The sequence below is a fragment of the Magnolia sinica genome, chromosome 15 (genome assembly GCF_029962835.1).
Source record: "Magnolia sinica isolate HGM2019 chromosome 15, MsV1, whole genome shotgun sequence".
NCBI classification, from domain to species: domain Eukaryota; kingdom Viridiplantae; phylum Streptophyta; class Magnoliopsida; order Magnoliales; family Magnoliaceae; genus Magnolia; species Magnolia sinica.
The window spans coordinates 48955532-48980590 of NC_080587.1; the positions used below are offsets into that span (position 1 = coordinate 48955532).

The 25059-nt window shown below is 38.2% G+C and overlaps 2 long non-coding RNA genes across 2 annotated transcripts; both read left to right on the forward strand.

The window, feature by feature from the left end:
* The first annotated feature begins 21215 nt into the window (after positions 1–21215).
* Positions 21216–23363, forward strand: LOC131227323 (uncharacterized). Its single transcript, XR_009162196.1, has 4 exons — positions 21216–21445; positions 22723–22808; positions 23058–23147; positions 23291–23363. It is a non-coding gene; the product is annotated as an uncharacterized LOC131227323 (long non-coding RNA).
* A 534-nt stretch (positions 23364–23897) lies between these two features.
* On the forward strand, positions 23898–24349 carry LOC131227173 (uncharacterized). Its single transcript, XR_009162087.1, has 3 exons — positions 23898–24022; positions 24120–24193; positions 24305–24349. It is a non-coding gene; the product is annotated as an uncharacterized LOC131227173 (long non-coding RNA).
* The last annotated feature ends 710 nt before the right edge of the window (positions 24350–25059 follow it).

Sequence of the window (25059 nt, forward strand, 5' to 3'; positions counted from 1 at the left end):
TCTAGGCAAATTAAAGGTTCAATTGAACCACACCATCAATCAATGGTAAGTATTAATCTCCACTGTTTCCTACCATGTGGTCCACTTGAGCATTCGATCTACTTCATTTTTTGGACTCTTGCCCTGAAATTCTCTTTCAAAATAGATAGACGTATTAGATGGAGCACACACATTTTAATGGGCCCCGTAGAGTCCCTTATGGGGCTATCACAGGCTAATTGAATGTTTAGAAGTGATCCCTTTTAGCTATGGTTTATGGATCTTTTAGCTACGGTTTTAAGCCACAGCAAATTAGCTACGGTCTATATCCGTAGCTAAAAACTAGTATAGTTCGTAGCCTTTGATCATTTTTTTGGTAGTGGTGGATTAGAGGATGAACTTCCATGAGAGAAAGGGCTTTGGGTATATGATCTAAAGTTAGACACTCAAAAGCACTCTCTTCTTTCTCTACCAGCACTTAAGGCCAAGCTCTCTATAAATAGGCAAAAGGTTCCAACGGATATAAAACGGTCACATTTGTGACAGAGTTTGATATCATTAAGCAAGGTCGATGTCAACGAGCGTATACTCTCGATTGCATCGACTGGCCACTCGATGACACAAACTCAAATGTCATACGCTTTTGAAACATTTTGCCAGCTGGTCGAGGGAATCGAGACACATGTCGATGTCATCGGATTTCAAACTCTGATTTCATTGATACGAGGATCGATTCCTCGACATTTGAAAATGAGAGAGACTTGCCTTAGAGATATTTCAGGTCAAGGATATAATCAAGGTATACTCGGTATCATCAAAATTTGAATGTCAATGATATCGGTAGTCTAGTCGATGCATCGATAAATCCAAAGGATTTTTCAGTTAAGCTTGCTGGACAGTTTATGTCCATTCTCAATGCAATCAACCCGGCCTCGATACTTAAATATCGATTCTATCGAGTGACCCTCGATCCAAGATAAGAAACCACCTGAAAATATTACTGGTAAATTGTGTCCAAGATCGATAACATCGAAGGCCTTTTAATATCATTAAAAGTTGAGTTCTGAGGTTATCAAGGGATACTTCGATATATCAAAGGTCTTTATGATTTTCCATAGAAAATAGGGACATAAAATCTCTACTGTCAATTTTATCGAGTCATCTTCGATAGGCTCGAGATTCAAGAATCAATGATATCGATACTGTTATCGATACATCGATAATTCTGTCCAGAAGTATATGCGGTTGCTGGACAACAAATGTCCTCATTCGATAATATCGAGTGAGTTCCGAGGACATCGAGAACATTTCTTGATTATATCGATCATGTTATCGATAAATCGACAGAGGTTGAAAACTTAAAGATTTTTCTGAATTTTGGAAAAAGTTTTTTAACTCAAAAACTCTATGATATTCTAATCAGTTTTAAGGGTTTTAATTACCTGGTGTTTTGGGACATGTGATGTGAGGCTTAGATTTGCCTGTGACGAGTTCGGGCCCACATCCGGTTGAGGCAGACAGTTGATTAATCTTCCTATGGAGCTTCTTTGTCTAGCCGACTCAACACTCATGTTAATTGACAAACCAGGGCACTTTTAATCTCCCCCTTTGTCAATTACATGATAAAATACCAAAACACCCCAGAACAACATCTAGACAAACACATCCTAAATTGTTCCTAAATTGTGTGTACATGTATTTTACACAATTTTACAATGTCTGGTGAAACCATATACATAATCCGTAGCTGCTCCCCCCAACAACATTCTCCCCCATCTTGGTGCAGCTGCTCCCCCTAACACCTGTATCACAATTCAAGTAAATATGCAATTTTCCTTTCGGGGTGTTTGAATTGTTCTCCCCCTTTTTGTCAGTCATTGACAAAGGTAAATATAGTAATTGATATTGACTGAAGTTTAGATAATATGAGAGAACCATCATTCAGAGGGGATATGCATAAAACAGATAAATGTAAAATAAACATCATATTTCAGCAGCCACGTATGCATAACAGACAATATATAGATCACAATATCACATGCATTATACATATCATAAACTAGATAAACCAGGGGATATTAAAACATAAGCATGGCAGCAAATATCTGTGATTCATAACCGGCCATATCCAAAATATCCAAAAACATATATACTGCCCAAGATTGGCAGTAGTATAATAATTATCCAAAAAAAATTACCTAGCCCATTCATGGGCACCCAAAACTAACAATCAATTATTTAGCCCATCCATGGGCATTTACAACACAAAAAATTTTGTCAGACTGTGCAGATTAGTGAGTTATAACAAACACCCATGTGAGCGTAGAACATCCAAAAAGATACTAATGCTCATACGTGGAAATAAGAGTGAGGTGTATGTGACAGTGTCCAGAGAATAACACTATGGAGCAGAGGAGGATGGTGTCGTGTCGTCGACAGGTGATTAGATAAACCAACTGTTGCACGGTCTGCTGCACTCTATTTACTAGGTGTTTCAAGATGGTAAACCTTTCATTCACCGATTCCTTGAGCTGAGAGACATCACGCTGTATTGCTCCAATCCTATCCTGATGGAGCTTAAATCTTTTCGCATGCCCGGGCGCTGATGTGGACGATGCTTGATGGGGCGGAGGAGGTTCTTCCCCTGCCATTCCAGCCTCTTTAGTGGGAGCATCGCCTTCATCTCCTTCTCCTTCTGCGTGAATTTCTTCCTTTGCGCATCCTCGGGAAACTTATGAAACTTTAAGTCCATCCTTCGAATGTTGTTTTTGTTGAAGACTTGAAGGGGAAGTTCCAGATCGCTAGTAGATGAAAAACCGATGGCGTTGCACACCATGTGTATAATCTAGGGATAGGGCAACTGAACGTTCCTAGACATATGAATGGCATAGACTAATTAGTGCACACTAAGAATAGGGAGGTAGACCTTGATTCCTATGGCTATGGAGTAGACTATCATGGTCATAAACCCAGTGAGATCGAAACTATTGGTACCTCTAGGATAGATGTTTGAAGTGAAGAGACCATGCAAGATCCGAAATTATGGTTCCATGAACTTTGATTTTAGTGCATTTCCTTGGTACCAAGGAATGTCATGACCATGGTAGAGGAACTTAGTAACCACTGATTGAGTTTCAGGATTTTTAAGATCCATATCTGGAATACCAACAAGTGACAGGCTAAGACCAAAAATTTCGGCAATAGACGCAGGGGTGATCTCCATGTCTTCACCATCAACAGACACAGTGATGGAGGGTGGATCAGACACATGAGAATGACAGGAGGTAAAAAAGTTGTACGTCCTTTCAAGTTGACCTGGCCCATCAAAGTCAAGAATAAGCAACCAATCAATTACAATAAAAAGATGTTCCAGATTATATAGTATTAAACAGTCCCTGTCAACCTTTCTTTCATGGATAAGCTTCCTACCCATGTACTTAGCCAAAACCAGATTCATTCTAACTGGAGGAGATGCTGGAGCCTTAGATTGGGACCCCTTATGCGATCCCTGTCTAGTGCATTGACGTGTAGGGTCCCACGTTCAGGAGCCCTTGCTCTTTCTTTTGAGGCAAGGATTTTTTGTCGAGAGGTTGTAGAAGACTCTCCTAGACCAGACACCTTTCCTCTGTCCTTTCCCATGTGATGACACAGAGATTTGAGAGATTTTGGGATAATAGGACAAAAAAATTTTAAAAAAATAAAATCTAAAAGTACCCAATCCGAAAGTAAGATGGAATCTTGAAAAGATGGAATGGAGGGGATAATACCAGTTTTAGAGGAACATTGATGACTCTTGGATGAAATTTCATGTGAATCGACGAAAGGCGATGAGCAAGAAGAAAGAAAAATGATTTTTTTGATTAAAAATGTGATTTTTTCCGCTCGGCCGCCTTATATCGGGCGGCAATCTTCGATATCATCGACCAGTGTTTCGATGATATTTAGATACCCCACTCGATGGTATCGAGACTGACTTCGATATCATCCTTAATCATATGACTCTTCCCATTCCAAAGAGCCATTGAGATATTGACCTTAATGGAGAATCGACATGACTTATCGACAGATATATCAAAGGTGAGAAATTTCCATTTTTCCACACTTCCACAAACTCTCACGTATAGTATAAAATATCTTTGAATCAACCATATACACAACAAAATTTTGTACAAGTATTGTACAACCAAAATTTATAAACATCAAGATGTTTATATACAAAAGATGAGGTGAGAGACCTCAGATATAACTTCAAGAGTTCAACAAAAATTGCATCATTTCAGCAAATATCCAGATCTCGATGCATGATCTGGACATGTTTTTCTATGCTCAATATTTCTAGACATAAGAATCATCCTTTCCTTTACCTTTGATGACATAGCAGTGGTTATTTGTGCGAGAACCCTTCATCACTGATTTTCCTGAGAGGTCTAGGATTTCGTATTTTTCTTTGTTGAATGTAACCACATGCCCATTGTCACATATTTGAGAAATCCTTAGAAGATTGTGTGTTAATCCTTTTATACAAAAGACATTCTCATTTTTGAGCAAATTTATTCCTTTAATAATTCCCTATCCAATTACCTTAGCGGTACTTCCATCTCCATAGGTGACTATCCCATCATTAAGGTCTGAATATTTTGTAAGCAGAGATTTGTTACACATGTCTTGAACATCCACTATCTAGGTACCACTTAGTTTCATTGCTTGGTATATGGTTTGAATGAGTAACCAGACAAATTTTCTTTTCTTTTGAAACCCATTTTGTGATAGGATTTTTTACTGTGGTAGATTCAGCCACTTGATTCAGAACTTTCTTCACTTTGTCATTTATTCCAGGTGCTGATGGGTGTGTGTTTCTCATATTCCTAGGTGGACACTTAATGTCTTGTATTTTCCTAGTTGGTTTGAATTTTTGTCCAGAATTATGTTGTGTCCTCCTAGGTGATAAGCATTCAAACTTATAATGACCCGAATCACCACATAAATGACAAACTGGAGTAGTTCTAGTGTTACTTCCCGAAGTAGTAGATTTTTCATCCTTTTGTGTTGCTTTTCTAGATTTTGTTTTAGATTTTTCATATCTTAAGCCGCTCTTGTCCTTTCCAGGTCTTCTCATACCTAAGAGTCTTTCTAACTTCTCACCACTCTAGGAAAACTTATAGTTTAGCTTAGCAATTTTTCTAGATTCTTCTAAATCAAACAGGAGTGTATGATTTTCATTTTGAAGGAGCATGTTTTTGTCTTTTAATAGCTCAACCTATTTGTTTAGTTTTTCTGACTTGGATTTAAGGAAGTTGTTGATTCTTTCAAGTCTATCGTTTTCTGAATGATATTACTGTAAGTCATTGATTAGATATGTATTAATTTCCAAAGTTTTATCCAAATCTTTTTGTAGCAATTCCTTTTTATTTTCAGATATTCCAAGTCTTCTAACAATGTTGATGCTATGAATGTAAAGTTGATTATAAGCATCTTGTAATTTATTATGTTCTTCTTCTTCTTCCTTTTCAGTTTCCTCATTATCTGATGGAAATGATTCAGTGGCTTGCGGTTCTTCCTCGTTCTCAGTTTCACTGGGAATGATTAGAGTAGTGGAGACCATAAGAATTTTTAGAGATTTCTGGTCTCCATCACTCTCTAGGTCACCATATTTTGAGTTTGACTCTTCCATATCATCCCATGTGGTAACCACTGCCTTACCCTTAGTTTTTTTATTTAGGTATTCAGTAGATAGTTGTCCAAACTTCTGACAGGCATAACAATGTGGTTCTTTGGTCTTTTTACCAAATTTACTTGCAGATTGTATGTTCTCCATCCTTTTTTCTTTAGATGGACAACCACGATTTTTCTGAAAGAACTTTCTGAATCGTTGAGCCAACAAAGCCACTTTCTCATCTTCATCTTCTCTTTCACTTTCATTGTCCTCATTTGTTGTTTTCTTTGAAGTTTTAAGGATAGTAGTTTTGGATTTTGGGGTTTGTTTGAAGTATAGTTTAAATGTTTGTAGGGAACCTTCTAGTTCTTCTACTTTCATTTCATCTATGTTTCTACATTCTTCAATGGTTGTTACTTTAGGATTAAACCTTTCCAGTAATGATCTTAGTATTTTTCTATAAATTTTAGGAATGAGAAAATTCTCACCTAATCCACCCATGGAGTTGCAAATGATATTCAGTTTTGTGAAAAACTCCATGAAGGTCTCATGCTCTTCCATTCTGAGACTTTTAAACTGTGATGTTAGAAGTTGTAGTTTAGATCTCTTCACAGTGCTTGTTCCTTCATAGGTTGTTTCCAAAAGATCCTATGCTTCTTTGGATGTCCTACATATACTGATTTGATTGAAAACGTCTTGGGACACAGCACAGTAGATAGCATTCATAGCTTTAGCCTCAACAGTTTGGTTTTCTTTGTTGAATGCAGTCCACTTCTCTTTAGATTTCGGTTTGGTGATAGTTATGCCATTATCAAGTATTATTTGTTCAGATGGTGACACATCCTCTTTCAACTATATCCCAAACATCATGATCTAAGGATCTCAGAAAGTAGTGCATTCTAGCCTTCAAGTATGCATAATTTAATCCATCAAATACTAGAGGTCTAGAGAACGATGAGCCCTATCCTTTGGCCATATTTCCAACTTCAGTCAAGATCACTCTCTAGGCGGTGAAGTCCATTAAGAGAGACCCACTCTGATACCAATTGAAATTGTGGTAATGACTGCTTTAGTTGAAGTAGGAATATATCAATATGTCTTAGAGGAGGTGAATATGACTTTTATAAAATTTTATAACAATTTAAAATCCTATTACTCTAATCCTAATGGCAAGCATACACTAGGATTACTCAAGGGTAACTCTACTGGCTTTTAAGCCCAGTAGAGGATCCAATCACAAACTATTAGAGAAATGAACAATGTGCAAATTAGTTTATAATGGATATGACTGTGTGTGTGTGAGGTGTGATCTCAAATAATCAAATATGAAAGTACTTATGGAAATCACATAAGTAATGGAAGACAATAGCAATCTTAAGCACAGTCATTTTTATAGTGGTTCGACTACTTGTCTACTCCACTCCTGGCAACCGCACTCAACCCTTGAGTGTACCAGATTTCACTAAGGAGGTTTCACACGGTTCACCTCAAACCCAAGGTTTTAAATCAAGTTCACTTTTAACCAATACAACCTACACCTAGGTTGACAGTTTATGCTCCCATGAGCAAGGGTCAACACATAACACCCGATTTTATGTACACTAGCCAATGATCCACATAAGGAACCTCTCAACGTTTATGCTCTCCACAGAGTAATGGTCAACACAAAGCACCCACTACGTATACTCCCGCCGAAGGCTTCCTATAAGACTTGTAAGGGGTGAGAAACACCTTAAACCCAATCCTACAAAGGAATGATCAGAAGGGTCCTCTGGACTCTATTAACTTACATATAAGTAGATGAGCCCCATTCAACGCGTTGTTGAAGATCTTCCTCCTTTATTGATGAAGAATCTTCTTCTTCCTTGAACCGCAACTCAGAAGATGTACCAATGCATGGCGATGGGTTGGGTCAAGGTTGTAGTGGAATCCTACTCTATTGAAGGTTTTCCTATTAGGGAAATAAAGTGATTCCAATCATTCATGCATTCAAGGCATCCTAGCTCAATGATTTGCCATTAAGATGGTAGCTAGAGGATCCTTGAATGCGTAAGTTCATTCTCCAATCTGCTCTATTGAATTTCAATGATGAGGGTGGATTGGAGGATGAACTTCAATGAGAGAAAGGGCTTTGGGTATATGATCTAAAGTTAGACACTCAAAAGCACTCTCTTCTTTCTCTACCAACACCTAAGGCTAAGCTCTCTATAAATAGGCAAAAGGTTCCAAAGGATATAAAATGGTAACATTTATGATAGAGTTCAATATCATCGAGCAGGGTCGATATCATCAAGCGTATACTCTCGATTGCATCGACTGGCCGCTCGATGACACAAACTCAATTGTCATATGCTTTTGAAACATTTTGCCAGCTGGTCGAGGGAATCGAGACACGTGTCGATGTCATCGGATTTCGAACTCCGATTTCATCAATATGAGGATAGATTCCTCAACATTTGAAAATGAGAGAGACTTGCCTTAGAAATATTTCAGGTCAAGGATATGATCGATGTATACTCGACATCATCGGAATTTGAATGTCGATGATATCGGTAGTCTGGTCAATGCATCGATAAATCCAAAGGATTCTCTAGTTAAGCTTGCTAGACAGTTTATGTCTATTCTCGATGCAATCGACCCAGCCTTGATACCATCGATACTTGAATATCGATTCTATCGAGTGATCCTCGATCCAAGATAAGAAACCACCTGAAAATATTACTGGTAAACTGTGTCCAAGATCGATAGCATCGAAGGCCTTCCGATATCATCGAAAGTTAAATTCGAAGGATATCAAGGGATACTTCGATATATTGAAGGTCTTTATGATTTTCTATAGAAAAATAGGGACACAAAATCTCTGCTGTCGATTTTATCGAGTCATCGTCGATAGGCTCAAGATTCAAGAATCGATGATATCAATACTTCTATCAATACATCGATAATTCCGTCCATAAGTATATGCGGTTGCTGGACAACATATGTCCTCATTCGATAATATCGAGTGAGTTCCAAGGACATCAACAACATTTCTCGATTATATCGATCATGATATCGATAAATCAACAGAGGTAGAAAACTTAGAGATTTTTCTAAATTTTGAAAAAAGTTTTTTAACTCAAAAATCCTATGATATTCTAATTAGTTTTAAGGGTTTTAATTACTTTGTGTTTTGGGATATGGGATGTGAGGCTTAGATTTACCTGTGGCAAGTTCGGGCCCACATCCGGTTGAGGTAGAAGATTGATTGATCTTCCTATGGAGCTTCTTTGTCTAGCCAACTCAACACTCACGCTAATGAACAAACCAGGGCACTTTCAAGTTGTCCTACGACTCAATTGAAATCAATATTTCAACATTGGTCCACAATTGTCCATCCAAGGACTTCTTTGTGTTAATTGAGAGTAGAAATAAGCATACTTTCTTGTTCCTCATCTAGGTGGGAAAAAATCACCAACGGATATATTTCATCTTGACCTAAATAACATATTTAAGATCAGTGGGCAATGGTTTTAAGTCAATCTTTGGTGCCTTGATACTGATGCCAGTGGCTTTATATTAGTTTGGAGAAATTTTTCAAATTTCATCCTCCACCGATTAGTTTCAAGTACCAACGTAACTTCAAGTAAGGCATCTATCTCCCTAATCATATCATCATGCAAATCAGGGGAATGGGCCAAGCATGTCTCTAGAGTGTCGGAGTATAGGTTCAAAGGTGACCTATCTTCCTTGATTGAATCAATCATATTTACTTCGTGGGCATCATTAACATCCTCCAGTTGTTTGCACATATTAAATATACTCAGCTCTAATGTCATGTTCTCGAAAGTTAATTTCATAATCTCATTCATACAATTAATGATGGCATTTGATGTTGCTAGGAATGGCCAGCCAAGGATGACAAAATTTGAGCGCGCTCACATCAATGATGGGTTGAGTATCCAAAATAATAAAATCTACTAAATAGTATAATTTATTAACTTGGATTGGCACGTAGGTCCTTTATCATTCATCTTGGTATACAAACCGAATGATTAACAAGTTGAAATGAAGTCCTGGTGGGTTTTAATTCACCAAGGCTGAGCTATTCGTAAATCGAGTATGGAATCAGATTCACACTTGCTCCTAAGTCAAGTAGTACATGATCTATCCTGTGATTCCCAATTACATAAAGTGATAGTTTGGGCTACTAGGATCTTTATATTTCTCAGACAAATCTTGCTTGAGGATAACACTTACTTTTTCAATTAGAAAATTTTTCTTTTGAATGTTTTGTCGTCTCTTAGCCGTACAAAGATCTTTTAGAAACTTAGCATATGATGGAATTTATTTTATGGCTTCCAACAAAGGAATATTGATCTTCACCTACTTCAGTATTTCCAAGATATCCTGAGTGTTAGGCAGAGGTTTTGGTGAAATCAACTTTTGAGGGAACGGTGCAACTGACTTATACTCTTTTTCCAGTTCTTTCTCATGCGTAGCATGGCTAGGTCCATCATTCCTCTTAGATTATTCTGAGTCCTTAGACTTCTCAACCCTCTTCGGGATGTTTTTAACAATTATCTTACCACTTATAAGAGTGGTGATAGACTTAGCTTGCTCCACATGGTAGTTCAAAGAGCTTGGGTCACGTAATTCACATTGTTGTTTTGGGTTAAGTAGAGGTTGGTCTGGAAGAGTCCCTTTCTCCCTAACAGCTAGTTGTGAATCAATTCTTTGGATAAATGATGCAAACACTCCCAAGAATGTTTTGATATCCTGAAATACTTGTAATGTATTTTAGCTGAATTTCCCTTGATTTTGAATGAATTTTTGAACCGTATCCTCTTGAGATTTTTTTGATTTAATGGATTGAAATTTGATGGAAAAGTCTCTTGAGGGTTTCTCCCTGTATTGGTCGTTTACCCATTCCTCTAACTCAAGTTTGGATGGTTCATCTAGCTGGGATTATATGTGTTTGAGATGGGGGTGCTGAATGACCTTTGATAATTGTTCACAATATTAGATTACTCATGTAACTATCTTATGTTAAGTGTATGTTACTAACACAAATACCACAAAAAATTTTAATGGTTTCGTTAGGTTTGACCATTTCTACTTTCTTTAGTTTCATGGCTTCGACCTTTCTTGTGAGATTACCCACCTAAGCATTCACATCATATTCATCCCTTAAGACGTTCATTCCTCCCTTCTCTCTAGACTGAGTTGGTTTGGGATTAGTGCGCTTGGATTAGGTATCCCATGATTGTGTATTTTCATACTATGTGAAAAAGGGAAAAATAAGACGAATTTTGAGACGGTTGTGGACCATCTACAAAATCCCTTGATTTAAAGTCGGCTCTTAACTGTCTCTAAAATTTGAGACAGCTCTTAACCATCTTTAATATGAAACAAAATCGTCTTATAAATGTTGAAAGTCCACAAATCATTTAAGATGGTCAAAATCCGTCGGTAACTTCGGAGAAAAGATGGTTATCATCTAGAATTAAAGGTCCTTAGCTATCTTATATGCAGTTATCTGAGACAGTCAAAGATCGTTTGCATTTAAGACGGTCATTAACGGTCTTATAGCAGTCATCTGAGACGGTCAAAGACTGTCAATATTAGATATGGTGCTTGGTGGTCTTCTAGTTGTTATCTGAGACAGTTAAAGACCATCTGCATGAGAGACGGTCATTAGTAGTCTTATGGGGGTCATTACAGATGGCCATTAATGGTCTTATGGTGAATGTCCACAAATCATTTAAGACGGTCAGAAGCAGTCGGTAATGACGGATAAAAGACGGCTATTGACCATTTGGAATAAAAGACGTCTTTTAGTGGTCATCCGAAACAGTCTGAAATCGTCTACATTAGAGACGGTTGGCAATAGTCTTATAGGCAATCATCTGAGACTGTTAGAGACTGTCTGCATTAAAGACCGTCCTAAGCCGTCTAATCCATCCACTACCATGGCTCCCTCACATAAGGTGAAGCATGTCAAGGATGCGGATTGTGTACTGACAGTGTCATTGGCTGAGGTCTTAGTTTTGGATCAAGCTGATCTTAGTTTTTTCCCTTCATCTAGGTTTGTATGAACTAATCAACAGATTGGATGTCAAATAAATAGTACAGTGGGCCTTAAGAGGATTTTAATGATGGATATCCAATCACTATTGTTTTCCTATTGTGTGGTCCACTTGAGATTTATATCCGTCTCATTTTCAGTATCAATCCCTAAAATGATCCGTAAAAATGGATGAACAACATGGATAAAAAATATACTTCATAGTGGGGCCCAGATGGTTGGTGGTAGGTGAGTGGCCAATCTGTTACCTCGGAAGCGGATTGCGTACAGGTCATAACTTAGTATGCTTAGCTGACTGAGTAAACTCCGTGGAGTTCACCATGATTTATGTATTTAATCCACTCCATCCATCCATTTTATCAGATAATTTTATGGCTTGAACTCAAAAATTAAGCATATCCAGAGATAAAATGTACCACACTACATGAAAAAGTGTGAATTAAACTTCTACCGTTGCAAAATTCTTGGGCCACAGAAGTCTTGGATCAAGCTTATATTTGTGTTTTCCCTTCATCCATGTCTGTATGATCTTATGAAATCATTGTGGGGCCTAGAAAGGTTTCAACGGTGGAAGTCATTATTTTCACTTTTCCCTCTGGTATAATCCACGTGAGCTTTGTATATGCTTCAATTTTAGGCTCAACCCTTGAACGAGCTGGAAAAATGGATGGATGGCGTGGATAAACCACATACATTCACAGCAGGCACAACTGAATTTACTCAGCACGATAAGAGCGTGCGGAGTGGACGCGGATTAGATACTGACAGGTTGAGTAGCGAGGCTTGCTACTGAACTAACGTCACCAAGTTCTGTGGACCCCACTACGATTTACATGTTATATCCACAACGTCCATTCAATTGGAAATATTATTTTAAGGCATGAATCAGAGAACAAGGCAGATCCAAAGCTTTAGTGGACCCCACCACAGAAAACAGTGGGAAGATTGATGCACACCGTTGAAACCTTCCTAAGGCCCAACATCATGTTTTCTCGAAATCTAACCTGTTCAAAGTTAACAAAGACACTAAGGAAGGGAAAACACAAATATCAGCTTGATCGAAAACTTTTGTGGCCTTTGGAAGTTTTTAATGGTGGTGTCACTCTCCCCACTGTTTTCTGTGGTGGGGTACACTGGAGCTTTGGATGTGACTCATTATCTGGTTCTTATGCTAAAATGATCTCTTCAGATGGATGGACTGCATGGATACAAAACATACAACATGATGGGCCCATAAAACTTGGTGACGTCACTTTCTCTCTACTCAACCTTTCAATAGACAATCCGTGCCCATGCTGAGTAATTCAGTACGTAAGCAGTTTCCTAGTGTGGTACACCACCTAATCCGAACGCAGTTTGGCTAGATATGGTGGCTAGTGGTCGGTGCTATGTGGACCCCACCATGATATATGTATATTATCCATGTCGTCCATCAGTTTTCCTAGCTCATTTAAGGGGGTGAGACCAAAATGGAACAATGTCCAAACCTGAAGTAGACCATACCACAGGAAGCAGTGGGAATAATGATTTCCACCGTTGAAATCTTACTGGCCCCATATTGATGTTTATTTATCATCTAACTTATTCATAAGATTAAAAAACATGGACAAAAGGGAAAACACAAATATAATATTAATCCAAAACTTCTGCGGCCCTCGAGAGTTTTTCAATGGAAGAGTTTTAATTCACATTATTTCCTATGGTGTGGTCCATTTGGACTTTAGATATGCTTTATTTTTGGGCTCAGGCCTTGAAGTTATCTGATAAAATGGAAGAAAGGAGTGGATAAAATATATAAATCATGTGGACCCCACAGAGTTTACTCTGTACGCGTGTACTGAGTTACTACACAGTTACCCACCCAATCGGCTTCCACAGTCGATCGGTTTCCCTAATTTCCTGCCATAACCTTCCGCATGAAGATCCATAGCTAGAACCTATATAGGGTACACCGTGATGTTTGTTAGAAATCCACCCCATCCATACATTTTTTGACATCATGTCAGGGCATCGGACAAAAAATGAGCTAGATCCAATACTCAAGTTTGCTTAAAACGTGAGGACTGAATGTCCACGGTTTAAATATTCGTGGGGCCACATAAGTTTTGAATCAAGATAATGTTTGTGTTTTTAGTTCATCTAAGCAGGAATGATGTTATAAAAGGTGAGGATGGCATGTAAAACCCCGAAGAGGTTTCAACGGTAGGAATTTTCCTAACTACCTTTTTCTTTAGTGTGGCCCACTCGAGTCTTGGATCCTTTTTATTTTTGGTAGAAAGTCTCAAAATTATCTCACAAAATGGAAGGGGAAGATTTCTCCTAAACATCACGATGGGCCCCACCTAGGTTTTCAGCACGGAAACGTCGTGCGTTCGTGCGAAAGGCTTTCATGGGAAATCCGCTTTTAGCTTAACCGCTTCCTTTTTAGGCGGTGTCGAAAGGACGCGGGTTGCATCCTACCCTTATTTAGTTAGCAATGACACTGTATGTTTGAGTTTACACCGTGATGTATGGGTCTTATTTACATCGTCCATCCATTTTTTCGTATAATTTTAGGGTATAGGACCAAAAATGAGGCGGATCTAAGGCTCAAGTAGACCACACCATAGGAAGCAACAGTGATAATGATTCTCACCATTGAAACTTTTATAGGGCCCACCGTCATGTTTATTTTCTATCCAACATATTCATAAAGTTACATAGACTAATAAGAAAATAAAACACAAATATCAGCTCCATCCAAAGCTTCTATGGGCCCTAAGAAGTTTTCACTGGTAAGAATTTAATCCCAATTATGTAGTCCATTTGAACCTTAATCCCGATTGTGCATTCGACTTGATCATTGGATTCGCATCATTTTTAGGCTAATACCCTAAAATGATATAAAAAAATAAAATAAAATGCATTAACAATGTAGATATGACCCATACATCACGGTGGCCACTCAAAACTCATGCACATTCCTAGCCCGAGACCGGCACAGGTGCCAAAGTTTTTCGCTGCTCAAAAAATGAAAACTCATGCACGTTCCCTCTCAATTTTTTTTTCCTCTCTAGGTCTGGTTAAAACCGGTTTGTGCATGAAAGAGAGATCAATTTCCTTTTTCCCTGTCTATATCTGATCAAAACAAGTTGGAGAGAGAGATAGAGATAAGTAAACCCTTCACCACAAGATCACACATACATCGATGAAGGGAAAACACAAATATCATCTTGATCTAAAACTTCTATGGACACCAAGCACTTTTCAATGGTAGAATTCAATTCACGCTGTTTTAGGTGGCATTGCCCACTTGAACTTTGGATATGATTAATTTTTTATTTAAAGCCCTAAAATTATATGATAAAACAGATGGATGGACTTGATACAATTCATGAATGATGGTGGGCCCCACAGAGTTTACTCAGTACGCAATCCTCTTCCTTCTAGGAAGGCCACGTCCGAAACAAATGGGTTACTCCCAGCCACTTGGCAATGGCTAGTGGTCAGTGCTCTGTGGACCACGAACATGATGTATGTGTCTCATCCACGCCATCCATCCATTTTTCCAGATAATTTTATGCTCTAAGCCAAAATTGAGGTTGATAAAAATCTCAAGTGGGCCACATAGTGTTGATTGAATTGTCACCATTAAAAACTTCTTAGGGCTATAACAGTTTTGGATCAAGTTGATATTTGTTTTTTACCTTCATCCAGGTCTATATGACCTAACCTGCACCTACATCCAGGTTTGTATGACCTAATCTACTGGTAGGATGTGAAATAAACATTACAGAGGGCCCTAGGAGGTTTTTAATGGTAGACGTTCAATCATTACTGTTTTCCAATGGTGTGGCCCACCTAAGATTTTTTTCTGCCTTGGTTTTTAGCTGACACATTAAATTGAAGTTTAAAAATGGATGGACGGTGTGGATAAAACACATAGATCATGGTGGGGCCCACATAGCGCCGACCACTTGCCACATGGCTAGTGGCAACGTCGCTAACCAAACGGCGTCTGAAATCTCTCTACCCTCCTCTCCTTTCCTCCCTGCTCCCTTTATCTTGACCCTTCTCTCTCGTTTGCTCCCTACTCCATCTCTCTCAACTAGAGCTGGGCATCGGTCCGAGTCGGATCGGATTGAGACCAATCCGATCAGAGAACGGATCCGAGTCACCTGATCCGATCAGATCTGAATAGTGCATTGAATGATCCGATCCAAGACTGACTCGGTCAACAAAACCAAGTCGGATTCAGTCTAGAATTAATTTTAAATTTTTTTGAAAAATGTATGAATTGGATTTGTTACAAATATCATGGTGGGCTCTACCTAAGTTAATCAACTTTCATCTTTTGATTTAAATGTCCACCAAACCCAAGTTTAAAAGTCTCCCATTACTTGATGACATTGATTGTAGTGACAACCCATGATTGATGGCTTTTGAAAATTTACCCATCCTAGCTCATTTTAGGGCATGAAACTAAATACGAGAAAGATCAGAAGCTGAATATTAGCCTGGCAATGGCCCCAACATGTCTCAACAACATAGTTGGAATCTCACTTTTTCTATTGTATTGCTTACTTGAGATTCAGGTTTGCCTAATTTGTGGGCTCGTTCTCTAAAATGAGCTGTAAGAAATGGACAAAGTGGATTTGTCATAAACTTAGAATGGCCCCATTTACAGTCAGACCTGTATTTCCATACAATCTCCTGTACATCAGCGCATGAAATGATTGATGGAGACGGTCTCTGAATAGGCATAGTGAATTAGATGTCGCCCTGACCCCACACAATACAGTGCGACCCTTACCGAAAGGTTAACAATCAGTGTCTAGCAATAAGAAATTCCAAGCAATCAATGAACTCTCAACATGACAGACTTACATGCAGATATACTAAAAAGAAGAGAAGCCTTCAACTTGTATCAAAAAAGGGTTGGAAATACCTAAAGAGATTGTCCACACATCACACGAACATATCTTGACAGTTTTACATTCAAATAAATCATTCCATTTAGTCATTGATTCGATGAATCTAGCAACTACAACTAGTAATGAAGGCTTGCACATTCAGTTCCAAGTAATCATATACAGCAAATATATAGGAGACCATATGTACCTGCATATAACATAGTTGGGCCTTATCCACAGTATCGCAAGATGAGAAAGTTACTCAGGTAAATTTATTGTCTTCTACTTCAAAAAGAAAAAAGGAAAAAGAAAAAACCATATGCAAAATATAAATGTAAAATGAAGACAAAGATGGCCATCATTAGGAGATGAAAAAGTTTGAGAGTGAAGCTTCATTTTCTTTTCGTCTTGCATTGTAGGTCCCATAAGAAGTTTGGATCTTCTAACCAAGCCAGGAATTTACCACCTTCACAGGTGGACTAAAACTTATCAACAATTAGGAGTTGGATCAAAAGAAGGCTGAAACTTATGAAACAATGCACAGTATTAGCCTGTTCATCCACAGAAAGGTAGGATATTATCCATGGCTGAAAATCCTCCAACAAAATAATAAGAATGCTACACATGAATTGCTAGATGAACAAAGCATGTTCTTTGAAAGAGAGACACTGCATCATCAAAGGGAAAACCTGCATTAATTTGCATAACAATGAGAAAATTCTGCTTTTCCAATAGATGCATGGATTGCCATTCTCTGCTAGAGTATCAAATAACTTCTTTGAAAGTTAATATCCTGCCATCAGGTAGTCTTGACTTGGAATGGAGAAAAATCAACAATTTCCATAATATAAAATAAATAAATAAAAAGTAAAAACTAGGAAATTGAATTCTTGAGAGTATGAAAATCACAATCCATATCCAGAGTCAAGTCCCTCAATTTGAAAACTTCCTGTTTGGAAGACACCTAACAATGAGTTCATCTCATTTTAGTTCATTGTAATTATGTATTAGGGATCATATTTCTTTTTGGCAAAATAATCTTGATAAATGATAGCCAACCATCATAATCTCCAATACATAATTAGAGATGAACTAAAATGTGTCTACCAAATAGGTCCTAAGGAAATTGCACTTCATATGAGTCTTTACACATTTTCTTCTCAACTAATGGTGTGTTTGGGTGCCTTGAAAATGCAATGGTCGGGTAGAACTGATCCTCGCCGACAACTAATGCCCCACTCATCTCACATCTTGCATGAAATGAGTTGCGCATCAATTTCAGGCAGGAAAAACGGAAAGGTAATCGCACTTTCAATGCTGCCCACAAGACCATGCCATTTCAATCATGGGTTGATGCAAACACTTCTGTTATGCAGACATCCAAATGCACCCAAAACTACTCTTTGAAATGGCAGGAGGTCAAACAACAGCTACTACACATCTACACCTCCATAAGAGGAAATCTCGTGATATGAAAAAGCCAGAAGTAGACTGTGGTTCATTTGATGAAGCTAAGTATAGGGAAATGACTAAAACAACTTGTGAGATCACATCGCTTCAATCTCTTTTGCAAGAAACATAAATTGAGGCCTGCACTCCTCTTTACCATGACAATCAACCTGCCATTAATATTGTCAACATATGTATGAGATCTTAAGTCCAACCGAAAGGTTGGCTCCACCATGAGGATTTCCTTGTGCAAAGGACCAAAGTTCAGCCCTATATACTCATGGATTTGTTGGATGTCATATATACATGAAAGGTTGAAAGTTGTCCACAGGTTGGACCTTAACAGTTGTATATGTGAATGGATAGGGAGAATTGCTTCCCACCATATATGGAAATGGGTATTACAATGGTGCCAAGAGCCATCTCATTACTTGTTTGCACAAAACCAGCACACTGACCTGAGATTGTAGCAGCCTGTACTGAGGTAGTTATCTGCCTGAATCCATGTTCTCATCACACATGCAAAAATTACTAAAATAATTAACAAACCAGTCCCGTGGTCTACTTAGGGCATTATCAGGTTTAATGCTTCTTTGAAATTCCTTAAATCAGTTATATAATCTTCATCAGTGGTAGTGTAAGTTGAGATTACCGTCCAGTAAATGAATAATCATGTGCGATAGACTCACCGAATGTGACCGGACTGACTTGCAGACTCGCCAAAGTTAAAATGAACAAATGATGGCATCTTAATTTAAAATGCAATCCTAACTATCTAATTGATGGATTTAATCCACATTTGGTGTGGTTAGGCTAACATGGAATGAGCATTTACATGACTAGGTTAAGAAGTCTAACATGGATTAGGCTAGCAGTGCTGATAGACCATTAAAAACTTCTTATTGGCCACATAAGTTTTTGATTAGGCTAATATTTCTTTTCGCCCCTTCATCTATATTTGTGTGACCTCATCAATAGTTTTGATGGAAAATAAAAATTACGCTGGCCCTAGGAAGTTTTTAATGGAGTGTTCAATCACAACTGATTCCTCTAGTACGGCCCACCTGAGATTTGGATCTACTTCATGTTTTGGCCATGCCCAAAAATGATGGGAAAAATAAATAAATATAATGGATATAGAATAGATACATTGAGGTGGACCCACAGTAAAGGCCACACCGTCTTCCAAGAGGTGGGGCCCACCTAATCTGCTCCGCTGAAAACTTCTGGCCATTCACATGGGGCCATTATTTGGACGTCTTGCATTAGGAACATGAATGTAATGTATACTGTGGCTGGTGGCAAGAAAAACATCAAAGAGACTATTTTTCTTAAAAAAAAGTCAGGCCCGGTTGCTCATCAGGTGGACGGGGACCCCATGTTACTAAACAAGAGTCCTAGACAAGTTTTTTTTTTTTTTTTTTAACCCTTCCCATTCGACATGCCCTGTTTTTATCTTCAGATAGTACCGAGTGGGTCCCACCTGATGGATAGCTTGGATCTCAAGCTCATGTGCCAGCTATGTGTAACTAGCTTCTGTCTTGCTATCTGAATCATTCAGATTACTCCAAGGCCCTTTGCCAACAAGCCTAAGCACCGGGTAAGTTCTCTCCCATTCTTAAGTTTTCCATTTTTCTCTTCTTTGTCCTGCTAATTCGACTCTGCTTCTAACTAACATTGTCTGGATCAATAATCTCAAATTGTGGCCAACGATCCTAGGTGGCCGGACCACCAACGGGTAGTGGCCATGGCTAGCCGACGAGCAAGACATCTCTTACAAAAATAAAAAAATAAATAAATAGTGGCTGAGTGGGTCCACCTACCTGATGAACGGTTGCGAATGGCCGGATGAGGATTCCGAGTTGCCGGCGTTCAGGTAGGGACGATGGAGGAGAAGGCTTTTGAGGGATTTTAGGGTTCGGGTGTGGGGAAAGAGTGGCGGGTAGGTAGGGTAAAAAAATAAAAGGGGGTAAAAGAGATATATATATATATAGGGGAGGGGCAAACTTGTCAATTTACACCCGGTCCTGTCCGGTTCAAATCGGCTTGGACCCAAAAAGATCGGATTTTGGTTCGGGTCAATCGATTTTGTTGCTTATCCGAATCCGATCCGAATTGCATTCGGATCTGCCCCTTTGTACCCGAACCTAACTGATCTACCCTACCGATCCTGTTCGAATCGGGGCGGATCGAGGCGGATCGGATCGGATCCGCCAGATCGGACCCATTTTGCACACCACTACTCTCGACCCTCTTCTCTCTCTCTCTCTCTCTCTCTCTCTCTCTCTCTCTCTCCAACAGGCAACAACCCACGCATCTTCGCCTTCTCCCTCCTACCTAGGGTCTTGGTAAACCCCTTACCTAGGGTTTTCTCTTTCTAGCTCGTGCGTTGCAGGGGAGTCTCCATAAGATCTCAGTTTGTTTCCCTCAAAACCCTAACATTATCTTGATCGATTTTGTTGTTGCTTCCATTTGTTGTTTGAAATTTACTCTTTGCTTTGAACATGAATGGTCATCACATTCAGCCAGAGAGATTTTTGGGGCATCCCCCATCAGAGGGAAACCCTATTCACAAATGGGATGTATTCAAGCAAACTCCTAAAACAAATAAACTCAAAAGAAAAACCTTTTAGATACATGAATCTACTTCCATATTGTTAGCATGATACCATGCCTGTTATATCAAAAACTCATAAAGGGATGAAGTAAGGGCACTTGTAGGGGTTTGTTATTCCGATTGATTTCATGGAGGGGCTGCTGGATATGCTTCTATTAATCGGTGATTGGTCTGGCTGGGAAAGGGTTGACATGGGTTGGAAGGTTGATCATTTGGAGGGGCTGTTGTGCTGGCTTTATGGGCTTGGGGTTGCTTGATGTGTTTTCTGGGTTTCTTACCTCTTAGAACGAGGAGTGGGTTGTTCATCTCTGAGGTTTCTGCTTCCAATCCTAGCTTGCGGGGGAGCAGGGGTTTGCTATTCCGTTAGTAGGAATGGCCGGCTTGAGGGCCATAGGATGTTGTATGCCTTTTCTTTTCCCCCTTTTTGTTCCTTTTTGCTTTTTAGGATTTATGATCGATGAGGCCCGATTTTGTGCAGCTCATCTGAATGAGTTTTTGTACATCCCCTATTGTTTTTTTTTAAAAAAAATTATTATTATTTTTAAAGCTCAAAAGAAAAGAAAGGCACTATTATGTATCTTAGGCGGAAAGACAAATTCCCGTATTGTCAGCATCAAATGTTGCAGCAGTGAATGCCTATATTGTTAGCAATGGGAATGACATTCTTGTTATGAGAATCTACAATTACAGTTGATCTTACTCCATAAGAATCAAGTCCATATGTCACTGCATAAATTCTCTTGTCAGAGGACTAAGAGTTAGGTCTTGGTGAAAGAGAATTCACTCAGGTAACTTGATTAATTTCATTGCAGAACTCATGGACTATTTAATCATATACAAGTTCTTATCTTAGACATTTTGACATATATTCAGGTAGTACCTTGTACTCAGTTGTAGACAGTTTGCAAATGGCAAGGTTTTGAAGATTGTAAATATAATTGTTGGCATATCTTGTAGGATCCAACAATAGAAATTAACTTTTTAACTCTCAAAATTTACCTTGGAAGGTTTTAGTCCACCATTACTGTAGGGCTTTTAGATTGTAAAGCAGAGGTGTGTGCAATAGTGGATGGGCTTTGTAACTGTTATAGCTTTGATCTTAGAAATCTGCAGGTGGAAAGTGATTCTATAATTAATTTTGAAGGGGTACATGTGCATTTAAAGGGCCCATGTGGTATTGGTGGATTGAAATTCAGAAACATGCAAGAGGGGCGAACTCATTGGTATTGGTATATGTTTCCGTCCACAAATGTTTCTAAAGATAAGCTACACAGAGGGAGTGAAGAGCTTATTTATTTCCTGTTGCATTCATGTTGGCCAGATCATCTTATGTTGACCTTCTCCCATGTTTAACAATGGCCCATTTAGCAATTTTCCACCTGTTTTGCAATTATCAATATAGGACTCGTGGTAGAATTTGTTAATCTATGTCAATTTAATAGATCATGTATATTTTCTTATTACAGTTTCAATTTTTCCTTTAGTATTTATGTTCAATGCTTATTGGTATTTGTTCATGTTACTTACAGCCTATGAAATAACATGTTTGAGTTGGCGAATCAGCTAGTTGGCAATTACAAAACTGATAACTTCACAAAGAGCATTACCATCAACCCAGGGAGTTTCTCTATTTGTGAGAAAGCATCTTGAGCTGTTATTTACTTGGATTGCACGGGACCATCTACAATGTCATGCTGTTTCTTTGTTAGGATACTATTTTAGAGCTAAGCTCCTTAACATGGAAAGGAGCTTTCAAATACCTCTTGGGCAAATACCACAAAAGATTTTTTATTTTCCATTTTATAGGCATCAAAATATCCTGCTTGGGTTGCCTATCATAATCAATATTCTGAAGTTCAGAATTAGTTTGGAAGTTTGATGTCTATTAGGCCGTAAATGTTTTGATTATTTTGCCAGATTCATGGATGTTTATGTTCCATCAGCAATCCAGCTTATGAAACTGTTGACTGTTGTAAGATCGAGCTTAGAAATGACTAGCTCATGAAAGGGTCTGGACAATGCCTATGATGAGAACATCTAAATCTGAAATTTTATTCATATGCAGCAATTCATTAATGAATCTATTTCAAAGAAAATTGGGTGCTTCTGCTTGCAAGTAAATCACCTTGTCTATTAAACTGGATAAAATATGTAAGTTTTAGAAATAAATTGATAATCACATTTTATTGTAGATTAATTTAGCCTCTTGTTATCATCTTTCTTTCCATAAGCCAGGCTATTGTTCATTTTTTGCAAAATTTTCTGAATTTCGTTAACTCGTCCACATGCCGATGTTGCATGGCCTAAAAGCTGCACTTACCATTCATCTCAACCATTTGTGTTGGTCCATGTCCTTTTTTTTTTTCTTTTTTCTGAGAATTGTACTCTCATGAGCTGCAGATTTGATGTTGGTGTTCCATCCATTAGTAGGGAATGTTCTTTTGGGACATTACAAGGATATGTCAATGCCTCAAAGACCACTATGACAATGTACATAAGGGCCCACCTATGTGAAACCACAACTGCTGATGTCATGGCTGCAAGACTGCTGGAATACTTCAGTCTTGGGAGTTGGGCACACTTCTTTCTCCCATAGGTTTCAAAATTTTAATGTTTCTTTCTTTCTTTAACAGGTTCCCTTGAGCTTCAGCTTTAAGAATGATTGCCTCGAAGAATCAGATGCTGGAAACTAATTCGAATGGTACAACAATCAATTCACCAGTGGTCTTTGATTTTATTTTTTTTTATTTTTTCTTTTATCTAATTTGACTTGTTTTCCGTGTAACTCATGAACTAAGATGCTTTATTAACCTTCTCTCACACATTCATTCACCTACAAATTGAAACAAACAACTCTAGATGTGAAGGCAAGAAAAAGCAGTGCCTTGACCACCTGCAACTAGCAGAAAATTATTTTTCACTTTCCCAGTTGCAGCAAGGGTATGTCACAAGTACAACATTTACACTTACAATTGAAGCTATGAATCTGGGTGTGGTACTAATGATAATAGATTATATATTTTTTAATTTTATTCTATTTTTCCTATTTGATTTGGGCTTGAAGATTTTCCTTCATTTATCTTTCTAAAATAGGTTTTGGTTTGCATGATAGCATTTGGGTTTTCAAGAAGACTCAGAAGCAATCAGCCTATGAAGAACCTCAATTCACTAATCTATATGTAAAGAATTTGGAAAATGGGTTGACCAATGATCTCCTTCGAGAAAAGTTCTTTGTATTTGGGAAGATAATTAGTGTTATTGTAATGAAGGATGATTATGGGAAATCTCGGGGCTTTGGTTTGTTAGCTTCGAGTTGTCAAAAGAAGCTAAGAAGGCTATGTAGGCCATGAATGGTGCACAACTGGGTAAGTTATGTTCATTGTAGTTATTTTTATTTGTCTAATTTGCAGGATCATTTGTTCAAATGAATACTTAACAGCGGGATCTTTGTTTGTTGGCCAGGATCAAAGAATCTCCATGTAGGAAGGGCTCAAAAGAAGGCTGAACGAGAGTAGATGCTAAGTTGCCAGTTCAACGTAAGGCATAGCCAACAGTTTCTAAAGTTATAGGTAATTTCTTTTTGTATGGATTTGTGACTGTTGTCAAACTTATGGTAAGTCTAATCTTAAACATATGGTACTCTGCAGGGTTTGAACGTGTACGTGAAAAAACCTCGTTGACTTTGTTGATGAAGTTTCAATTTAAGCTTAACAATTCTTCCTAATTCTGAATTATAATGTTTTGTTGGTTGAATATTTTTTTATTAGATGAAAGAAACATAGAAAAATGCTACTGATTTTTTTTTAATGCAAGAAGATTTTCGACGTCTTTAGGCCGTCCATATTTTTCTAAAATATTGAAATCAGAAACGGTCCATAACCGTCCTTCTTTACAAACGGTCCATAACCATCCTTTTTCAAAGACCTTAAATGCATACTAACGACGGACACAAACCGTTAGTGCTTTAGACGGTTACAAACCGTCTAACATCAAAGATGGTCCATAATAGTCCTTTTATTGTCCATCTTTAATGACGGTTCATGACCATCCTTTACAGTCAGTCCATGACTGTCCTTTTAACATCCATCATTAATGACAGTCCATGACCGTCCTTTAACTAATATGATATAGCAAAATAGGATGGTCCATGCGACGGCTCAAAACTGTCATTTATTGAGATTTGAGACGATTTTCAACTGTCATTTTTTCACTGTTTTGGCGTAGTGTCAACAATTACATCGAAATAATCCCAGGCATCATCGAGATCCTTATTCATGAACTCTCCATTGTACATATCTCTACAAATTGACACTTGGGCAAAGTCAGTCCATCATAGAAAAAGCTTATTACCTGCCAAGTGTTATAGACATGATGTAGACAGGAATTTAAAAGATCTTTGAAT